At 37.6% G+C, this 18,772-nt stretch overlaps 1 pseudogene; it reads right to left on the bottom strand.

Moving 5' to 3' along the window:
• Nucleotides 1-8,123: 8,123 nt before the first annotated feature.
• LOC101352275 (DDB1- and CUL4-associated factor 13 pseudogene) lies at nucleotides 8,124-9,575 on the bottom strand (annotated as a pseudogene).
• Between the last annotated feature and the right edge of the window lie 9,197 nt (nucleotides 9,576-18,772).

Below are 18,772 nucleotides of genomic sequence, written 5' to 3' on the forward strand. Positions count from 1 at the left end.
CTGTCAGTTTGTCATACTGTGGTGGTTTACACGCTGCTGTGATGTTGGAAGCTATGCCACGATATTTCAAACACCACCAAGGTCCACCTATGGTGGACAGGTTTCAGTGGAGCTTCCAGACTAAGACAGACTAGGAAAAAGGACCTAGCAGTCGACTTCTGAAAAAATTGGCCAGTGAAAACCTTATGAATAGCAGCGGAACATTGTGTGATATAGTGCCAGAAGATGAGCCCCTCAGGTTGGAAGACATTCAAAATACCACTGAGGAAGAGCTGCCTCCTCAAATTAGAGTCAACCTTAATGATGTGGATAGAGTAAAGCTTTTGGGACCTTCACTTGCTGATGTGCCATGACTCAAAATGTGAAGAAACAGCTGCAAACATCCATTAATAATGGGAACGTGGAATGTGCAAACTATGAATCTAGGAAAAGTGAAAGTCATCAAAAATGAAATAGATTGTGTAAAGATTGATATCCTAGGCATAAGTGAGCTGAAATGGACTAATACTGGCCATTCAAGATCTATCCTGAAATACGACGCTGCCAGTGATAGGATAATATCCACATGACTACAAGGAAGACCAGTTAATAAGACTATTATTCAAATCTACACACCAACCACTAATGCCAAAGATGAGGAAATAGAAGATTTTTACCAACTTGTGCAATCTGAAATTCATCAAACATGCAATCAAGATGCATTGATAATTACTGGTGATTCGAATATGAAAGTTGGAAATAAAGAAGGATCAGTAGTTGGAAAATATGGCCTTGGTGATAAAAATGACTCTGGAAAGCGCATGATAGAATTTTGCAAGACCAATAATTTATTCATTACAAATACTCTTTTTCAACAACATAAATGGTGACAATACACTGGACCTCACCAGATAGAAAACACAGGGATCAAATTGACTACATCTGTGGAAAGAGACAAGGGAAACATCAATATCATCAGTCAGAACAAGGCCAGGGGTCGACTGAGAAACAGACCATCAATTGTTCCTACGCAAGTTCAAGTTGAAGCTGAAGAAAATTAAAACAAGTCCACTAGAACCAAAATATGACTGTGAGTATATCCCACCTGAATTTGAAGACCATCTCAAGAATAGATTTGACACGTTGAACGCTAAATGACCGAAGACTAGATGAGTTGTGGGAAGACATCAAGGACATCACACGTGAAGAAAGCAAAAGGTCATTAAAAAGACAGGAAAGACAGAAAAGACCAAAATGGATGTCAGAAGAGACTCTGAAAGTTGCTTTTGAGAGTCAAGTAGCTAAAGCAAAAGGAAGAAACATTGAAGTAAAAGAGCTGAACAGAAGATTTCAAAGGGCAGCTTAAGAACACAAAGCATTATAATGAAATGTGCAAAGACCTGGAGTTAGAAAACCAAAAGGGAAGAACACACTCGGCATTTCTCAGGCTGAAAGAACTGAAGAAAAAATTTCAAGCCTCAAGTTGCAACATTGAGGGATTCTATGGGCAAAATAAAATGTGGAGCCCTGGTGGCATAGCGATTAAGAGCTATGGCTGCTAATCAGATGATAGGGAGTTAGAATCCACCAGCCACTCCTTGAAAACCTTACGGGTTTGCTATGAGTTGGAATCAACTTGACGGCAGTGGGTTTATTTTTATTGGGAAAATATTGAACGACGCAGGAAGCATCAAAAGAAGATAGAAAGAATACACAGAGTCACTGTACCAAAAACAATTGGTAGAAGTTCAACCATTTCACCCCATAAACCAAACCTATTGTCTTGGAGTAAATCCCGACTCATAGGTAGAATATGCTCAAGAACCAATGATATTGAAGGAAGAAGTTGAAGCTGCACTAAAGGAATTGGTGAAAAACAAGACACCAGGAATTGACAGAATTCCAACTGAGATGTGTAAACAAACGGATGCAGCATTGGAGGTGTTTACTCATCTGTGCTAAGACATTTGGAAGACAGCTACCTGGCCAACCGACTAGAAAGGTGATCCAAAGGAATGCAGAAATTACAGAACAAAATCATTAATATTATATGCAAGTAAAGTTTTGGTGAAGATCATTCAAAAACAGTTGCAGCAGTACATTGACAGGGAACTGCCTGAAATTCAAGCTGGATTCAGAAGAGGACTTGGAACAAGGGACATCATTGCTGATGTCAGATAGATCTTGGCTGAAAGCAGAGAATACCAGAATGATATTTACTTATGTTTTTATTGACTATGTAAGGGCATTTGACTGTGTGGATCATAACAAATTAGGGATAACATTGAGAAGAATGGGAATTCCAGAACATTTAATTGTGCTCATGTGAAACTTGTACATAGACCAAGAGGCAGTCGTTCGAACAGAACAAGGGGATACTGTTTAAAATCAGGAAAGGTGTGAGTCAGGGTTATATCCTTTCACTATACTTATTCAATCTGTATGCTGAGCAAATAATCCAAGAAGCTGAACTATATGAAGAAGAATGTGGCATCAGGATTGGTGTAAGACTCATTAACAACCTTCATGATGCAGATGACACAACCTTGCTTGCTGAAAGCAAAGAGGACTTGAAGCACTTACTGATGAAGACCACAGCCTTCAGTATGGGTTACACCTCAGCATAAAGAAAACAAAAATCCTCACGACTGGACCATTAAGCAACATCATGATAAACGGAGAAAAGATTGAAGTTGTCATGGATTTCATTTACTTGGAACCAGAATCAACGTCCATGGTAGCAAATGACATATTGCATTTGGCAAATCTGCTGCAAAAGACCTCTTTAAAAGTGTTAAAAAGAAAATATGTCAGTTTGAGGACTAAGGTGCGCCTCACCCAGGCTATGATACTTTCAATTGTCTCATATGCATGCAAAAGCTGGAAAATGAATAAGGAAGACTGAAGAAGAACTTATGCCTTTGAATTATGGTGTTGGTGAAGAATATTGACTGTACTGTGGAACACCAGGAGAAATAACAAGTTTGTCTTGGAACAAGTACAGCCAGAGTGCTCCTTGGAAGCAAGGACGGCAAGACTTCATTTCATGTACTTTGGAAGTGTTATCAGCAGGGACCAGTCCCTGGAGAAGGACATCATGCTTGGTAAGGTAAAGGTTCAGTGAAAAAGAGGAAGACCGTCTAAGAGATGGATTGAAACGGTCGCTGCAACAATGAGCTCAAACATAGTAACGATCGTGAAGATGGTGCAGGACCAGAAAGTGTTTCCTTCTGTTGTACATAGGGTCTCTATTAGTTGGAATCGACTAGGCAGCACCTAACAATAACAAATAACAACACAGCAGTTTTAACTGGCCATTCTGTACTCTTAACAGCAATACTACACCCAAAGGGTTTATCTAAACTAGTGACCCAAACATAGTGGCAGTCCAAATGTAGCCACCAAGAGCCAAAGAAAGAGGAATTGGAGAGTGGAGTCAAAGCAGGGAGCAGTGTATTAACAGTGGTCCTGGATGAATGTCTATCGCCATCCATGTTGCCCAGAACTGATTTATATGCACTCAATGCTTTCACTTGTAGGGAGTGCTGACTTTGTTTATAGGAGAGGGTCAGAGTGGGTTTTGTTTCTGTCTTAATTTATAACATCCCCCACCAGCCAATGTGCAAGCTAGAAACTTCAGACTCCATTGTTCAACAATTTTAATGAGCATTTTTTTTTTTTTTTGCTAGATGATGTGCAAGTTCTAGAAATACAAAATGAAAATGTATGTGGCCTTCTCTCCTCTCTACCCCCTCCCCCGTAATTAATGTTTCTTCCTCCGGGCTGCTCTACCACATTATTTAGAACTCTAATATTTTGCATAGCATAGTTTGTTACCATTATTCTACATTAAACTGATTCTCTTCAGGAGGTAGGGCTTGGAGACACGGACACTCCCATACACTGCTGGCAGAGGGCAATTTGGCGTATATATATTAACAGCCCTAAAGTGTTAATATTCTTGGTTTTAGCAATTCCATTCCTAAGAGTTACTCCTATGAAAATAATCAGATTTACATATTATTGCAGTGGTTTAATATTTAATATTATGTGTAACAGAGAAAATAATCTAAATGGTAACATTAATGGAATGGTTGCATAAATCTTGGTGTATCCAAAAGAATGAAATCAATACAGCCAATGTAATTTCAAATAATATTTAGTGACATCAGGAAATGCTTATGGTACCATATTAAGTACAAAATGTAGAATTTACAACTCTACAGATAGTATGTTAGTAGGAATTAACTTTCAGTAATAGAAATGATAGGTTATTCTTACTTTCTTCTATATGGTTCGCCATATTTTTAAAAAATTCTACATGAACATATATTCTATAATCAAGGTTAAAAACAAACAGTAAATGTTATTTTAAAAAGAACAGTAGAGAAGTATGTTTGTGCTGATTATTCTCTTTGCTTTTCTAGATCCTTTGCCGTGGAGAAGCTGACCTCCAAGACTGCATCACAAGGATCTCCTTAATTTATGGTTTCAGGTTGAATTTGGCCAATAAGAGGCTGTGGCAGGAGAATGGAGGACAGTGGAAGAGAGAAGTTGGGCTGTCTTTTCTCCCAGTTTCCTTTCTGCTGGCCATGTGTCACAGATCTTCTCAGGCTGCTCCTCTCCCACAGCTATGGCTCTCTTTTCCCTTTAGGCCTCCAGGTGGTAGGTTTCTTGCTTGCTAATCTCTGAACACCATCCTCGTTGACAACCTTCACTGGCCTACATCTCTGCATATTGTCCCTGCCTACACCTCTGCATATTGTCCCTACATTAACGGTTCTTTTATTAACCCCTTGAGTGTGCTATCTATCTCCTGCTTGGCTCCTGCCTGGTACAATGTTTAGGGAGAGTATACAACAGCTACAGGAAGTTAGAAAGGGTGACATAAGCAGATGGCTGGTGTTCAAAGAGCAGAGGTAGTTGTGTGGTGGCAAAATTATGGTCTGAGAAAAGCAACAGAGAGCAGAATCTGGGAATATAGTGACTTGGTTGGAGACTTTTTTGAGGAGAGCAATGATGTTACACAAAAGCCAAGGTTCAGGTGGGGTAGACAGTGTTATGGAAGAAGTTGAGCTTATAGCATCCCAAATGCAAACTTTGCTAGTAGTTTTGCAACTTCTGGTGAGAAATATGGTGGAGAGAGTGAGTTGATGCTTCCGATTCAGAGAAGCTCGTTTTTAAGGCTTATGAATGTGGAGGTGCATTCTTGGGGGTGAGGTCCTTAACTTTTTTTTTTAATTGTTCTTTAGATGAAAGTTGACAAAGCAATTTAGTTTCTCATACAAAAATTTATACACAAATTGTTTCGTGACATTGGTTGCAATCCCTGCAATGTGTCAGCATTCTCCCCCTTTCCTCCCCGGGTTAACCATTTCCATTCATCCGGTTTTCCTGTCCCTTTCTGCCTTCCCCTCTTTGCTTTTGGGAAGGTGTTGCCCATTGGTCTCATATACTTAATTGAACTAAGAAAGCTCTTCATGTGTGTTATTGTTTGTTTTATAGGCCTGTCTAATCTTTGGCTGAAAGGTGAACTAGAGTAACTTCAGTTCTGAGTTAGAAGGGTATCTGGGGTCCGTAGTCTCAGGGGTTCCTCCAGTCTCTGTCAGACCAGTAAGTCTGGTCTTTTTTGTGAATTTGAATTTTGTTCTACATTTTTCTCACGCTCTGTCTGGAACCCTCTATTGTGATCCCTGTCAGAGCGGGCAATGGTGGTATCTGGGCACCATCCAGTTCTTTTTGGCTCAGGCTGGTGGAGGCTGTGGTTCATTTGGTCCATTAGTCCTTTGAACTAGTATTTTCCTTTGTTTTCTTCATTCGCCTTTGCTCCGGACAGGATGGGACCAATAGATGTATTTTAGATGGTCGCTCTCAAGCTTTTAAGACCCCGTATGATGCTCACCAAAGTAGGATGTAGAACATTTTCTTTATGAACTATGTTCTGCCAATTGACCTAGATGTCCCCCAGAGATCATAGTCCCCAGCCCTCAGCCCCAGTAACTCGGTCCCTCAAGGTATTTGGATGTGTCTAGGAAGCTTCTATGACTGTGCCCCCTTTGTGCTCTATTATATATATATGCTGTACATACAAATATGTATGTAAAAATCCACAGCCTAATCTCTGTATGTATGTGGGTATACTCCTATATGCCCTCCTTCCCCTATTCAGCATACGTATCTGGTATCTGTCTATGTATCTGACTGTAAGTTCTTGTTTGTTTTTACTGTTGCTGTAGGGTTGTATATGCTATAGCATTTACTGTGTTTGCCTCTTTTTTCTTTTTCTTGTGTTCCTCTAAGTGTCTTCCTTTGCTTTGGTCAAGTTGTGCTGACGTCCCCTATATTGTGTATTGTCTTGCCCTTCACCAAAGTTAATACTTGTTTACTATCTAGTTGGTGATTTCCCCTCCCTACGCCCTCCTCCCTCATAACCATGAAAGATTGTCTCTTTCTGTGTGTAAACCTTTTACTGAGTTTTTTTTAATAGTGGTCTCATACAAATTTGTCCTTTTGTGATTGACTTATTTCACTCAGCATAATGTCCTCCAGATTTATTCATGTTATAGGATGTTTCCCGGATTCATCATTGTTCTTTATTTTTGTGTAGTATTCCCTTGTGTGTATGTACCATAGTCTGTTTATCCATTCATCTGTTGATGGGCATGTAGGTTGTTTCCATCTTTTTGCTATTGTGAATAATGCTGCAATGAACATGGGTGTGCATATGCCTATTTGTGTGATGCCTCTTATTTCTCTAAGATATATTCCCAGGAGTGGGATTACTGGACCATATGGTACTTCTATTTCTAGCTTTTCAAGTGGTCATACCATTATTTTTCATAGTGGTCATATCATTTTACATTCCCACCAGCAGTGTATGACAGTTCCAGTCTCCATATAACCTTGCCAGCATTTACTGCTTTCTGAATTTTTGATCAGTGCCATTCTTGTAGGAGTGAGATGGTATCTCATTGTGGTTTTGATTTGCATCTCCCTAATGGCTAGTGATTGCAAGCATCTTTTCATGTATTTGTTGGCTGCCTGAATGTCCTCTTTGGTGGAGTGTCTGTTCATGTCCTTTGTGCGTTTTGTGATTGGGCAGCTTGTCTTTCTATTGTTAAGTTTTTGAAATTTTCTGTATATTTTAGAGATTAAAACTTTATCAGATACGTTGTTGCCAAGGATTTTTTCCCAGTCTGTATGCTCTCTTTGTAGTCTCTTAGAAAAGTTTTTTGATGAATGTAAGTCTTTAATTTTTAGGAGGTCCCAGTTATCTGGTTTATCTTCTGGAATTTGTGCATTTTTAGTTATGCTTGATATGTTATTTATGCCATAAATTGGGGTCCCTAGCATAGTCCCTATGTTTTCCTTCATGAACTTGATAGTTTTAGGTTTTACATTTAGGTCTTTGATCCATTTTGAGTTAGTTTTTGTGTATGGGATGAGATATGGATCCTGTTTCATTTTTCTGCAAATGGATATCCAGTTTTGGCAGCACCATTGGTTGAAGAGACTATCCCTTCACCATTTAATAGATTTAGACCCTTTGTTGAAGATCAAGTATCCACAGGTGGATGGATTTATTTCTGGGTTCTCAATTCTGTTCCATTGGTCTATGTGTCTGTCATTGTACCAGTACCAGGCTGTTTTTTTTTGTTTGTTTGTTTGTTTGTTTTTGAGAAAAAAGGATGTTTTATTATCTTGACTTGACCACATATTATAATTAATATTATTTATAAAAGTTACATAAATAAATGCAGGCTAATCATATCACCTTTAAAGTCTCAAAAAGCCCAAATATAAATAAAGCAAAGAAAATAAATTCAGTTGAAAAAGTACTGACTTAGTTCTTTTAAATGTTATGTGGAATCAAAGAAAGAATCATTGCAATCATTACTCAGACTAATATCAGGGATAACAAAGATGTTTGGTCTTAAATGTAAATCCAAACACATAGTGTCGACCATAATAGATTAGAAAAAGTATAATTGCAATTTCTAACAGCAAAAATTAAGTTAGCTTACGAATATTGTATTTTTCAACGAAATAAGAAAGCAGATCACGGATAAAATGTTGGATAGTCTTAGCTACTGGGCCACCTTTAATGATAATTTTCCAAGGTAGCCAAAATGAGCGCTAATAAAGCTCTATGCAAATAACTGAAATGTTCTTTATTGAACTAGAGTGAGTACTTGTATCTGTAGAGTTCACAAATCGAAACATAACAGAAAATTATATATCAAGATTGGTAGGAGTACCAAATATTATTTCACAACTGCCATTACATGTTTCTTCTTCTCTGATACAATTGGTACAGATCCAGGCTTGCTATGTTTATGACAATTCACTTCCTTTCATTGATGAGCTTCTTTTATGACGCGTTGCTCCTGAATCTGACTGTAGATAGATTTTGGCAGATGTTCTTGACGAGCTATACTTTTTATCTGAGGATGTTGCTGAAATTTCTCCTTCAATTTCTGGTTATAATCCCTGGCTGCTTTTTCTCATGATGTAAGCACACTCAATTTTTCAGAAGCATTAGCTTTCCACAGACAAATGTTCATTTCATCAGATTCACGCATAGTGTACTTGCTGTCAGAAGTCCATTTTACACAGATAACATGTTGCATTTGCTTTGTGTGATATACTTCCCTACTTCGACTTTTGTTCACAAGAAAGATTTGAATAGATTTATCAAAACTAGCAGACACAAACTCTTTCCGTGTGAGAAAGTAATCCACATCAAGCACCACAGATACAAGATCCGTATATACCATTACAGGAGTATCAAGTGCACGCGTATCAAAAGTATATAAGTTATAATCTTCATTTGCTGCAGTAAAAATGAAAGCTTCCATAGGGTTCCAATAGATTATATTTGTTCTCATATCTAAAATAACCTTTTTCAGAGGAGTAGCTTGCCTCATATCGCGTAGTACTATATTCCTGTCAGAAGCACAACTTCCCAAGAGAAATGGCTCAATTGGGTTACATTTAACACTACTTATACTGTCAAATCCCCAGGTCATTGAACATACAGGAATGGTTCATCCCAAATGTCCACTTGCTGTCCACATGTAGCAAAAACAGCTTCTTTCCAGTAACAATCAATTCCAGTACACAGTCTTTCCTAGTATTGTATGCAGTGGCTCTTCCTCTTCTCCATAGCCTGGTCCATCCATTTTCCACTGTTTCACAGTTTTGTCATCACCAACGGTAAAAAAAGAAGTCCCACAAAAGCGAGTACATATTCCTCGTACAAAACCTTCATGTGCTTGTATGTACGGATACGTTTTCGTTTAGCCAAGTTCCAAATTCTAACCTCTCCATCACAGGCCGCAGAAAGGACAGTAGCCAGGCTCTTTGGATGCTTTGCCAAACAATTGACTCCGTCTCAGTGACCATCCAGGGAAGCAAGGAATGGTTTTGCGAATACTCATTCCAGTTTGGTAGCATTTAAAGCTCTTACATATTCTCGTGGAACCTCAAAAGGATGTAAGGTAGGATCATAGTTTCTTGGAATTCTGTATGTCCAACTTAGTTTCGCCGACATAGTCGTCCGGGTTCCGGCTCAGCATCCTCACATTCATCTTGACAGCTCGTTCTCCTCAACTCCACAAACCTTTCCCTCCCGTTTCCTGTTACTACCGCCTCCTCCCCACCAGGCTGTTTTGACTACTGTAGCTGTATAGTAGCTTCTGAGATCGGGTAGTATAAGGCTTCCTACTTTACTCTTCTTTTTTCAGAGGGCTGTTTCCCTTCCGTATAAACTTGTTGATTAGTTTTTCCATTTTGTTAAAGAATGTTGTTGGAATTTGGATTGGGATTGTGTTGTATATATAGATTGCTTTGGGTAGTATTGACATTTTCACAATGTTAAGTCTTCCTATCCATAAACATGGTGTATTTTTCCATTTATCAGTCTCTTTCGGTTTCTTGCAGTAATGTTTTGTAGTTTTCCTTATAGAAGTCTTTAAGTCTTTTATGTCCCTAGTTAGGCTTATTTCTAAGCGTTTTATCTTTTGGGGGCTATTGTAAATGTATTGTTTCCCTGATTTCCTTTTTGGAATTCTCTTTGCTAGTGTAAAGGGATTCCACTGATTATGTGTGTTGATCTTGTACCCTGCCACTTTACTGAATCTATTAGTTCCAGTAGATTTCTTGTGGATTCTCTGGGATTTTCTATGTATAGGATCATACCATCTGCGAATGGGGATGGTTTTTTCTTCCTTACCAATTTGGAAGCATTTTATTTCCCTTTCTTGTCTTATTGCTGTAGCTAGGACTTCCAGTACAATGTTGAATAAGAGTGGTAATAAAGGGCATGCTTGTCTGATTCCCATTCTCAGAGCTAATGCTTTCAGTCTCTCTCCATTGAGAATAATGTTGGCTGTCAGTTTTGTGTATATGCCCTTGATTATGTTGAGGAATTTCCCTTCTACTACTATTTTGTTAAGAGTTTTTATCAGAAATGGATGTTGTACTTCATCAAATGCCTTTTCTGCATTGATTGAGATGATCATGTGATTTTTTTTCCTTTGTTTCATTTATGTGGTAGATAACGCTGATTGATTTTCTCATGTTGAACTGTCCTTGCATACCTGGTGTGAATCCCACTAGGTCATGATGTATTATTTTTTGATATGTTGTTGGATTCAATTGGCTAGATTTTGTTGGGTATATTTACATTAATGTTCATGAGGGATATTGGTCAATAATTTTCTTTTCTAGTGGTGTCTTTGCCTGGTTTTGGTATCAGGGTTATGATGGCTTCATAGAATGAATTAGGGAGTATTCCTTCGTCTCCTATGTTCTACAATAGTTTGAGTAGTATTGGTGTCAACTCTTCTCTGAATATTTGGGAGAATTCTCCACTGAAACCATCCAGGTCATGGCTTTATTTATTTCTGTTCTTGGTAGTTTTATAATGACCTCTTCAATTTATTTTTTTGTTATGGCTCTGTTCAGATATTCTACCTTAATTTGTGTTAGTTTTGATAGGTAGTGTGCTTCTAGGAATTTATCCATTTCCTCTTGGTATTCAATTTGTTGGAGTATAATTTTTCATAGTATTCTGTTATGATCCTTTTTATTTCAGTTGGTTCTGTTGTGATGTCACCCATCTCATTTCTTACATGGGTTATTTGCATCTTCTCCTTTTTTCTTTTGTCAATTTGGCCAGTGGTTTTTCTATTTTATTGATTCTTTCAAAGAACCAGCTTCTATGTGTGTGTTTATTGCTATAAATTTGCCCTGAGCACTCCTTTTGCTGAGTCCCATAGGTTTTGGTATGTTTTATGTTCATTCTTATTTGATTCCAGGAAAATTTTTATTTCATTTTTAATTTCTTGTATTACGCAGTTGTTTTTAAACATGATGTTGTTCAGTTTCCAAGTATTTGATATTTTTTCCTTGTACTTCCTGCTGTTGAGTTCTAATTTTATAGCTTTGTGATCTGAGATGATGCTTGGTATTATTTTGATATTTTTTAATTTATTGAGGCTCACTTTGTGGCCCAGGATATAGCCTATTCTAGAGAATGATCCATGTGTGCTGGAGAAGAATGTGTACTGTGCTGCTGGGTGGAGTGCTCTGTATATGTCTATGATGTCAAGTTGGTTGATTGTGTTATTTTGATCTTCTGTATCTTTGCTGAGTTTCTTTCTAGTTGTTCTGTTCATTGTTGAAAGTGGTGCATTAATGTCTCCTACTGTTATTGTAGAACTATTTCCCTTTTCATTTCTGATAGGGTTTGTTTTATGTATTTTGGATCTCTGTCATTGGGTGCATAGATACTTACTATTGTTATCTCATCTTGGTGGATCAATCCCTTAGTCATTATATAATGTCCTTCCTTGTCTCTTATGATGGAGTTTGATTTAAAGTCTATTTTATCAGAGATTAATATTGCCACTGTTGTTGTTGTTGTTAGGTGTTGTTTAGTCAGTTCTGACTCGTAGTGACCCTCTTTTTCAATAGAATGAAACACTCCCACTCCTGTACCGTCCTCACAATTGTTGCCATGTTTGAGTCCATTGTTGCAGCCATTGTGTCAATCCATCTCATCGAGAGTCTTTTTTTTTTTTTTTTTGGTTACTGTTTTTACTGTTTGCTTGATATATTTTTTCAACTCTTTAATTTTTAACCTCTTTATGTCTTTGTGTCTAAGGGTATCTCTTGTAGGCAACACATTGATGGATCATGTTTTTTTATCCATTCTGCCACTCTCTGACTGTTGACTGGTGCATTTAACTCATTTACATTCAGTGTAATTATTGATAGATATGAATTTACAGCTGTCATTTTTCTTTCTTTTTTTCTTTTTTTGTGGTGTTGACAGTTTCCTTGTTCTGCTTTTTCTTCTGTGCCGAGTTCTTTTGTTCATGGATTGTCTTTTCATTTCCTTCGTTTTTGTCTATTTTGTGTTTACTGAGTCTTTTTGGTTATCTTCTTTATTTTGGTGGATAGTTTTGTTAATTTTCTTTGTGGTTACTGTGAGGTTTACCTTTATCATCCTATGTTTAGAACAGTCTGTTATTTTTAGATATCACCTTGACTTCCTCTCCATATGGAAGTTCTGTAACTACCCCATATGTTCTCCCTTTTTGTTTTTAAGTTGTCATCGATTTCAGATTAACATCTCTGGTTCCATTTTTGGTTCTGTAGATTATTTCACTTTTGAGATTTCTCTGTCTGGGTTGAAATCTTGGTGATGCCATCTTGTGGCTTACTCTCAGGTTGTTGTCTACTGTCACTGGTTCTCTATCTGAAGGACTCTTTTATACTTCTTGTAAGGAAGGTCTGGTTTTCACAAATTCCCTTACTTTCTGTTTATCTGGAAATGTCCTAATTTTACATTTGAGAGACAATTTTGCTGAGTATATTATTCTTGGTTGGCAATTCTTTTCTTTCAGGTTTTTATTTATGTCATCCCATTACCTCCTTGCCTGCATGGTCTCTGCCGAGAAATCAGAGCTTAGTCTTATTGGAATCCCTTTGTAGGTGATATTTTGTTTTTCCTGCGCTGCTCTCAGAATTCTTTCTTTATCTTTGTACTTGGAAAGTTGGATTATGATATATCTTGGTGACTTTCTTTTGGGGTCTGTGCTATATGGGGTTCATAGAGCTTCTCGGATAAGAATCGTCCATCTTTCATGATATTGGGAAAATTTTTATTCTAGCAAATGTTCAAAACTTCTCACTGTGCTGTTTTTGTATGTTTGTTTGTTTGTTTTGGGTTTCCTTCTGTTCTGGGACTCCCATTATGTGTAAATTATTCCTTTTCAGAGTTTTCCACATAACTCTTAGGCTTTCTTCATTTTTTAAATTCTTTTTCTGGTTGTTTCTCAAACAAATTGGTATCAAGGAATTTATCCTCTATTTCACTAATTCTTTCTTCCATTGTTTCAATTCTGCTTCTATGCCCTTCCATTGAGTTATCTATTTCTGATATTTTATAGTTAATCTTCTAGATTTCTAGTTAATGTTTTTGCATAATTTCTAATTGTCTTTAGTTTGTCATTTTGTTCTTGGGTTGTTTTCCTGAATCTTCTAGTGTTTTTTCTGTATTTTCTTTGATCTCTTTGATGACCCTATATATAAGCCTTTTGAATTCCTTATCAGGCAGTTCCATTACCATCTCTTCCTTAGGCAGGTTTTCTAGGGCCATTACCTTTTTAAAAGTAATAGCCTGAATTTGTTTAGACTCAAGGAACAAAACTGCAGTGTCTTGCCACCACTCTAGAACAAGGTGACTTTACTTTAGAGTAGCCCCAGCCTCTGCTTGGTGCCCCTATTCAAAATGTATGCCTCCTGCTGTATTAACCAGATATCTATTCCTCCTTTTTAGCCAGTATCACTTTTACTTTCTGAACCACACTTTGACATCCTGCCCTAATTTTCACCTTCCCTGCAATAATCTCAGGGCTGGCAACGTTTTTGGGCTTCATCCTACCTTTAACCAGATTAGGCCAGATGATAGACACACTTCTGCAAATGGACTTCCTCAAAGGCTAGATTTTGGCCTTGGATTGTGAGACCTTGAGCAAAGTAATTTGAGCAATAAAAACTTACATGTACGCGGCATATTTTTTCCAAGGATTTTCAACTCTATCTCACTTAAATCTGGATTTTTCCCACCAGGATGAAAGGGATAGTAAATAGACTAAGACGCTGCCACACAGCCAGATTCTATTCCCCTATTTCTTCCAATCCTAGTGGAGTGGAATTGTAGAAACTTGCCTTAGGTAAGTAACTCCAGTGAGAGCAGTGGTAGTTAAATGGTAGAATTCTTGCCTTCCATGTGGGAGACCCAGGTTCGATTCCCAGACAAGGCACTTCATGTAAAGCCACTATCCCTCCCCCAATGGAAGTTTGTGTGTTGCTGTAATGCTGAACAGGTTTCAGTGGAACTTCCAGACTAAGAAGAAAGTCCTGGTGATCTACTTCCAAGTCAGCAATGAAAATATTATGTATCACAATATGCTATCCCTGACTGATCATGGGAATATTGTGGGACCAGACCGTTGTATCTAGACATAAAGTCTTCAGTGCCCCCAAATGACAAAGTCTTGGGGAACAGAATAAAGACAACTGAATTCCAAAAAATTGTAGTATAAACCAGAAGGCATTGCTGTGAGTCTTTTATGTCAATTCTCACAATAATCCTAATCCAGTCCTAATCCTAAAAAGTTATATTATTAATTCAGGGAAACTAAGACACAGAAAGATTGAGTAACTTGTCCAAGATCCTATAGGTAGTAGCAGAGTCTACTTTGGGACCCAGGCATCTAGCTCAGTAGCTTGTGCCTTTAATCTCTACATACGGCTTCAAGGCAGGAGTTAGACTAGACATTCATGATGTGGTGTTTGGATCTCACATTTTCTCCCTGAGACAAACAGATGGAAATTCAACCTACAGTTGAGATTACTTCATGAATATTAAGTACAAACAAAAGAGAATTAGGTCTTCTTAATGAAGTGTTCTTCAGCTAAGAGTGCTTCTTCCCCTACTGAGGAAAGCACCAGGTAAATAGATGATTGAGATCTTCTGGTCAGGGCACTTTCCTCTTGTTCAGTGACAGGGACAGACAGGCCAAGTTCCCTCTTTTTCCTCACTGGGCTATTCAAAGGGTTTTCTGTTAGTACTTTCTTCTTTTAGGTATGTTAATGTTATTGACTTTGTCACAACTTTAAGCATGCTAATTGCCAGGCTTTGACTGCAGGTACTCTCTGATCTCTTGATTCCAACTTAATCTGGAAGCTCATTAGCCAGCCCTTCACATATTATGATTCTGGGGTTGCTTTTACTGATTCTGGCCTCACTCTTCCGGGTTGGTTTACTTAGCTTACCCCTAAGTTCTAAGATGCTTTACTATGTTTCTTATGCATATTAAAAATTCCTTTTTAAAGTTGAATTTTTTTTACTTCCCTTTGTAAAATGGGGAAATTTTCTAAGTCAACAGTCTTCATAAATATTTCCCTTCTGGAATGGAAGAGTCATCTAGACCTTTGGTAACTTATTTTTTTTCAGATTGTTTTGTTCAAAGCTCTCTGAGATCAATTGTACAGAGATAAAGGGTGTTTCTCTGGGATGTTGGAGAGAAAATGAATACTAAAACTCTAGGGCACTTATGTACTGAACCAAATGTTATTGGCAGAGGCAGCATAACTGGTTTTCCTGAGCAGTCTTGAAAAGTGGCACTTTTTTCAAAAACGTAACATATGATGTGACTATTGTTAAGATTATTGAAAAGATCTTAGAAAAAGAAATCAGAACGTAAGGCTTGATTCTCCATATCCCTTCTCTACTGTTAGCCACCATCAGTTTGGACCTGAGAACACAAACTCTGTACGCAGACTCTCCAACTACCTATTCATGGCTTTACGTCATTTGTAAGTTGTTCATAAGTCAGATACTGTTTATATTTTCTATTCTGTGACAAGTCTAGCACCTGACTTTAGATTAGTTAGCTTAATATTTTAAATAGATAGATTAGATAGACAAACAGGCAGATAGATAGGTAGAGAACAGCAATTCTTAGGAAAAATAACAATGAACATGCAAAATGGAGTAAATTCCAAATGGAGTAATCCTTTCAGGTCAGTTTTCTTATTCTAATTGTAATATCGAGGGACATTTTGCATGGGTGCTTGGTTACATTGCACAACAAAAAATGACATCAAGAGAATAGATGACCATTTCAAACATCCGTAGAAATTCTTAATACCTTAGTGTAGGTCTGTAACCCTTCCTGCCTAAGCACCAACAGCAATAAAAGATTTTGTTATGTAGTCAAAGCCATGTGTATTGAAAGATTAAGCCACCACAAAAGAGACTTTGGAAACCTGAAGGTGCCTTACTCAAGCTTGATGGATGAAGCAAGATCTAGGATGGTCAAGCGGGGAAGCCCACTCCAGGGCCATCTCACACACTGAAAGTGCATCATTACCTGTGAACACTTCATCTCAAAGAGTCTGCCTCTATTTTGTTTTTTGTTTTTTGTTTTTTTCCTTAAGAATGCTCAGTAGGGTGGGGGCAAGGAATAAATTATATAAGAAAAAAATAAAAATAAAAACACAGTGCACTGCGTACATTCTAATTGCCACTCTAGATCCACTCTCCACCCTTTTCCACCCTACTCTTGGCTCCAGGAATTTCATTGGACTTCTTCGCCTTTAGGCTGCCAGTTGGGTTTAGTCAATGGAATGCACCTGTAGGAAGTCAGATGTAGTAAGTGTATTTATTCCACCAGCCCCCTTCTTACTACTTTGTTGTAGATTGGTTGTATCTCTACCTAGGTTATAGCTCATATCAGGTGGCCCTTTCCATATCCCTCTGCATACAGGTGGAAACATGTTCCCACTCTTGCTAATTTCCTACTGTTCCATCCATTGTTGTTTCACCTAAATGTAAATGATCCCTTTATTAAAGTCTTATCAATTAACCCAGTTCCGGTGTGCCATCTGATTCTTCCTAGAACTCTGACTTACAACAATGGAAATTAAATAACCTTCTCCTCACTTATCAACTATCTTGTTATCCAACATTTCACATTTATGACAATAGTAAAAAATCTGCTGACTATTTTGCATATTAACAGTATATGTTTGGCAGTAACAAACGCTGACATGCGAGGCGAGAGTAATGCTGGCTTTGATGGTTAAGGTTTTGGGTCAACTTGGGTGGGCCATGATTTTCAGTGATTTGGCAGTTATGTAATGATGTACTTTGGCAGTTATGTAACCATGTAGTCATCTTTTGTTTTGTGATCTGATGTGGTCATCCTCTGTTTTTGCACAATGCCGATTTCAGGTAACAAGCTGGTCTTTGGAACTTAACCATGTCAGTAAGTGAGGAGAGAGTGTATACACAAATCCAGTGGTTTTAGGTGAGGTCATTTGTCATAAAATAAGAAGTAATTTTGAAAACTTGGTCAACTACACGTAGGCACGATGATTTAGCTAGGAAAATGTATGGGGCAGATTTCCTCAAGACTGAATTTTTATTATACCTCATAGAGAAAATATACATATACATACATATATATATATGTATGTATATGTCAGTCTAGTGATAAAATCCTAGAAGAGGAGAATGAATTCATTGTTTACCTTAACTATAAGTTAAGGAGTGACTCAAAAAATTTGCTAGTTGAGTTTTTTTTTTGAGGGTTCTTACTCTTAATTAGTATGTTCAAGGTCAAGGCAAAATTGTGTAAGTTTACATTGTATGTGGAAAAATGGCTGCAACAAAAAAGAAGTTTGAGAGTTGGATAAAGAGTTAATTCTGTCGATCACCACTCTTAGTTCTTAAATCTGATGAAAATTATAGACCTAGAAATTAAAAAAAAAAAAGCAACTCTCTCATCAGCCATGTTTCATCACTTAAAATGTGCTTTGAGCATCTCTCTGAGGCATACATGAAACTGATGAGTGAATCAGAAACACCCATTGGCCGTCATATGACAGAAGTGACATGACCTCACAGGAGGAAGTTTTATTGACATTTCCACCAACAGCAGTATGAAAATCTGCACTAAATGTCCTCTTGGCCATATTCTGGGGATCTCGATTTTCTCTCAAAAATTGTGACCTCCAGGAGAGCAGAGGTCTTGAATCTATTTTTTACCACTGTATACCCTAAAATAGAACCTGACACATAGCAGTTGTTTAATGAATATTTACTGAATAACTGAATGGGTGTTTTCGCAGTGATTACACTGGTATACCTCATAAAGTTGTCAATAAGGCATCGTTGTTTGTATATACATATTTAAGTGACTCTGACTTCTCAACTTACCATAAACCTAAGGCAGAAGAGGAAACCCTGGTGGCATAATGGTTAAGTGCTATGGCTGCTAACCAAAACATTGGCAGTTCAAATCCACCAGGGGTTCCTTGGAAACTCTATGGGGCAGTTCTACTCTGTTCTATAGGGTCACTATGAGTCAGAATCAACTTGATGGCAATGGGTTTTGTTTTTTGGTAAGGCAGAAGAGAGATATCACCTTGATAAAGTTGAAAGACTAAGTGGATTAACATCTCATCCTTTAGCCGAAGAGATGGGAACAAAACATTTTTACTCGATGGGAGTAATCTAAAACATATTTTGTATTATAACAATATGGATGTATTATGGATTAGAATCTAAAATTCAAACAATTTTTTTTTTTTAGACAGAATATGAGACATCAGGAGTGTGCCTTGCTTGCAGTGACTTTCTTCCCCAGATGCTGGAAGTTCAGGTTGACTCTTCTATGCCTTCAGATAACCTTCTCAAAGTCACTCAGAT

This window comes from Trichechus manatus, unplaced genomic scaffold, assembly GCF_000243295.1.
Source record: "Trichechus manatus latirostris isolate Lorelei unplaced genomic scaffold, TriManLat1.0 scaffold00056, whole genome shotgun sequence".
Classification (NCBI taxonomy): Eukaryota; Metazoa; Chordata; class Mammalia; order Sirenia; family Trichechidae; genus Trichechus; species Trichechus manatus.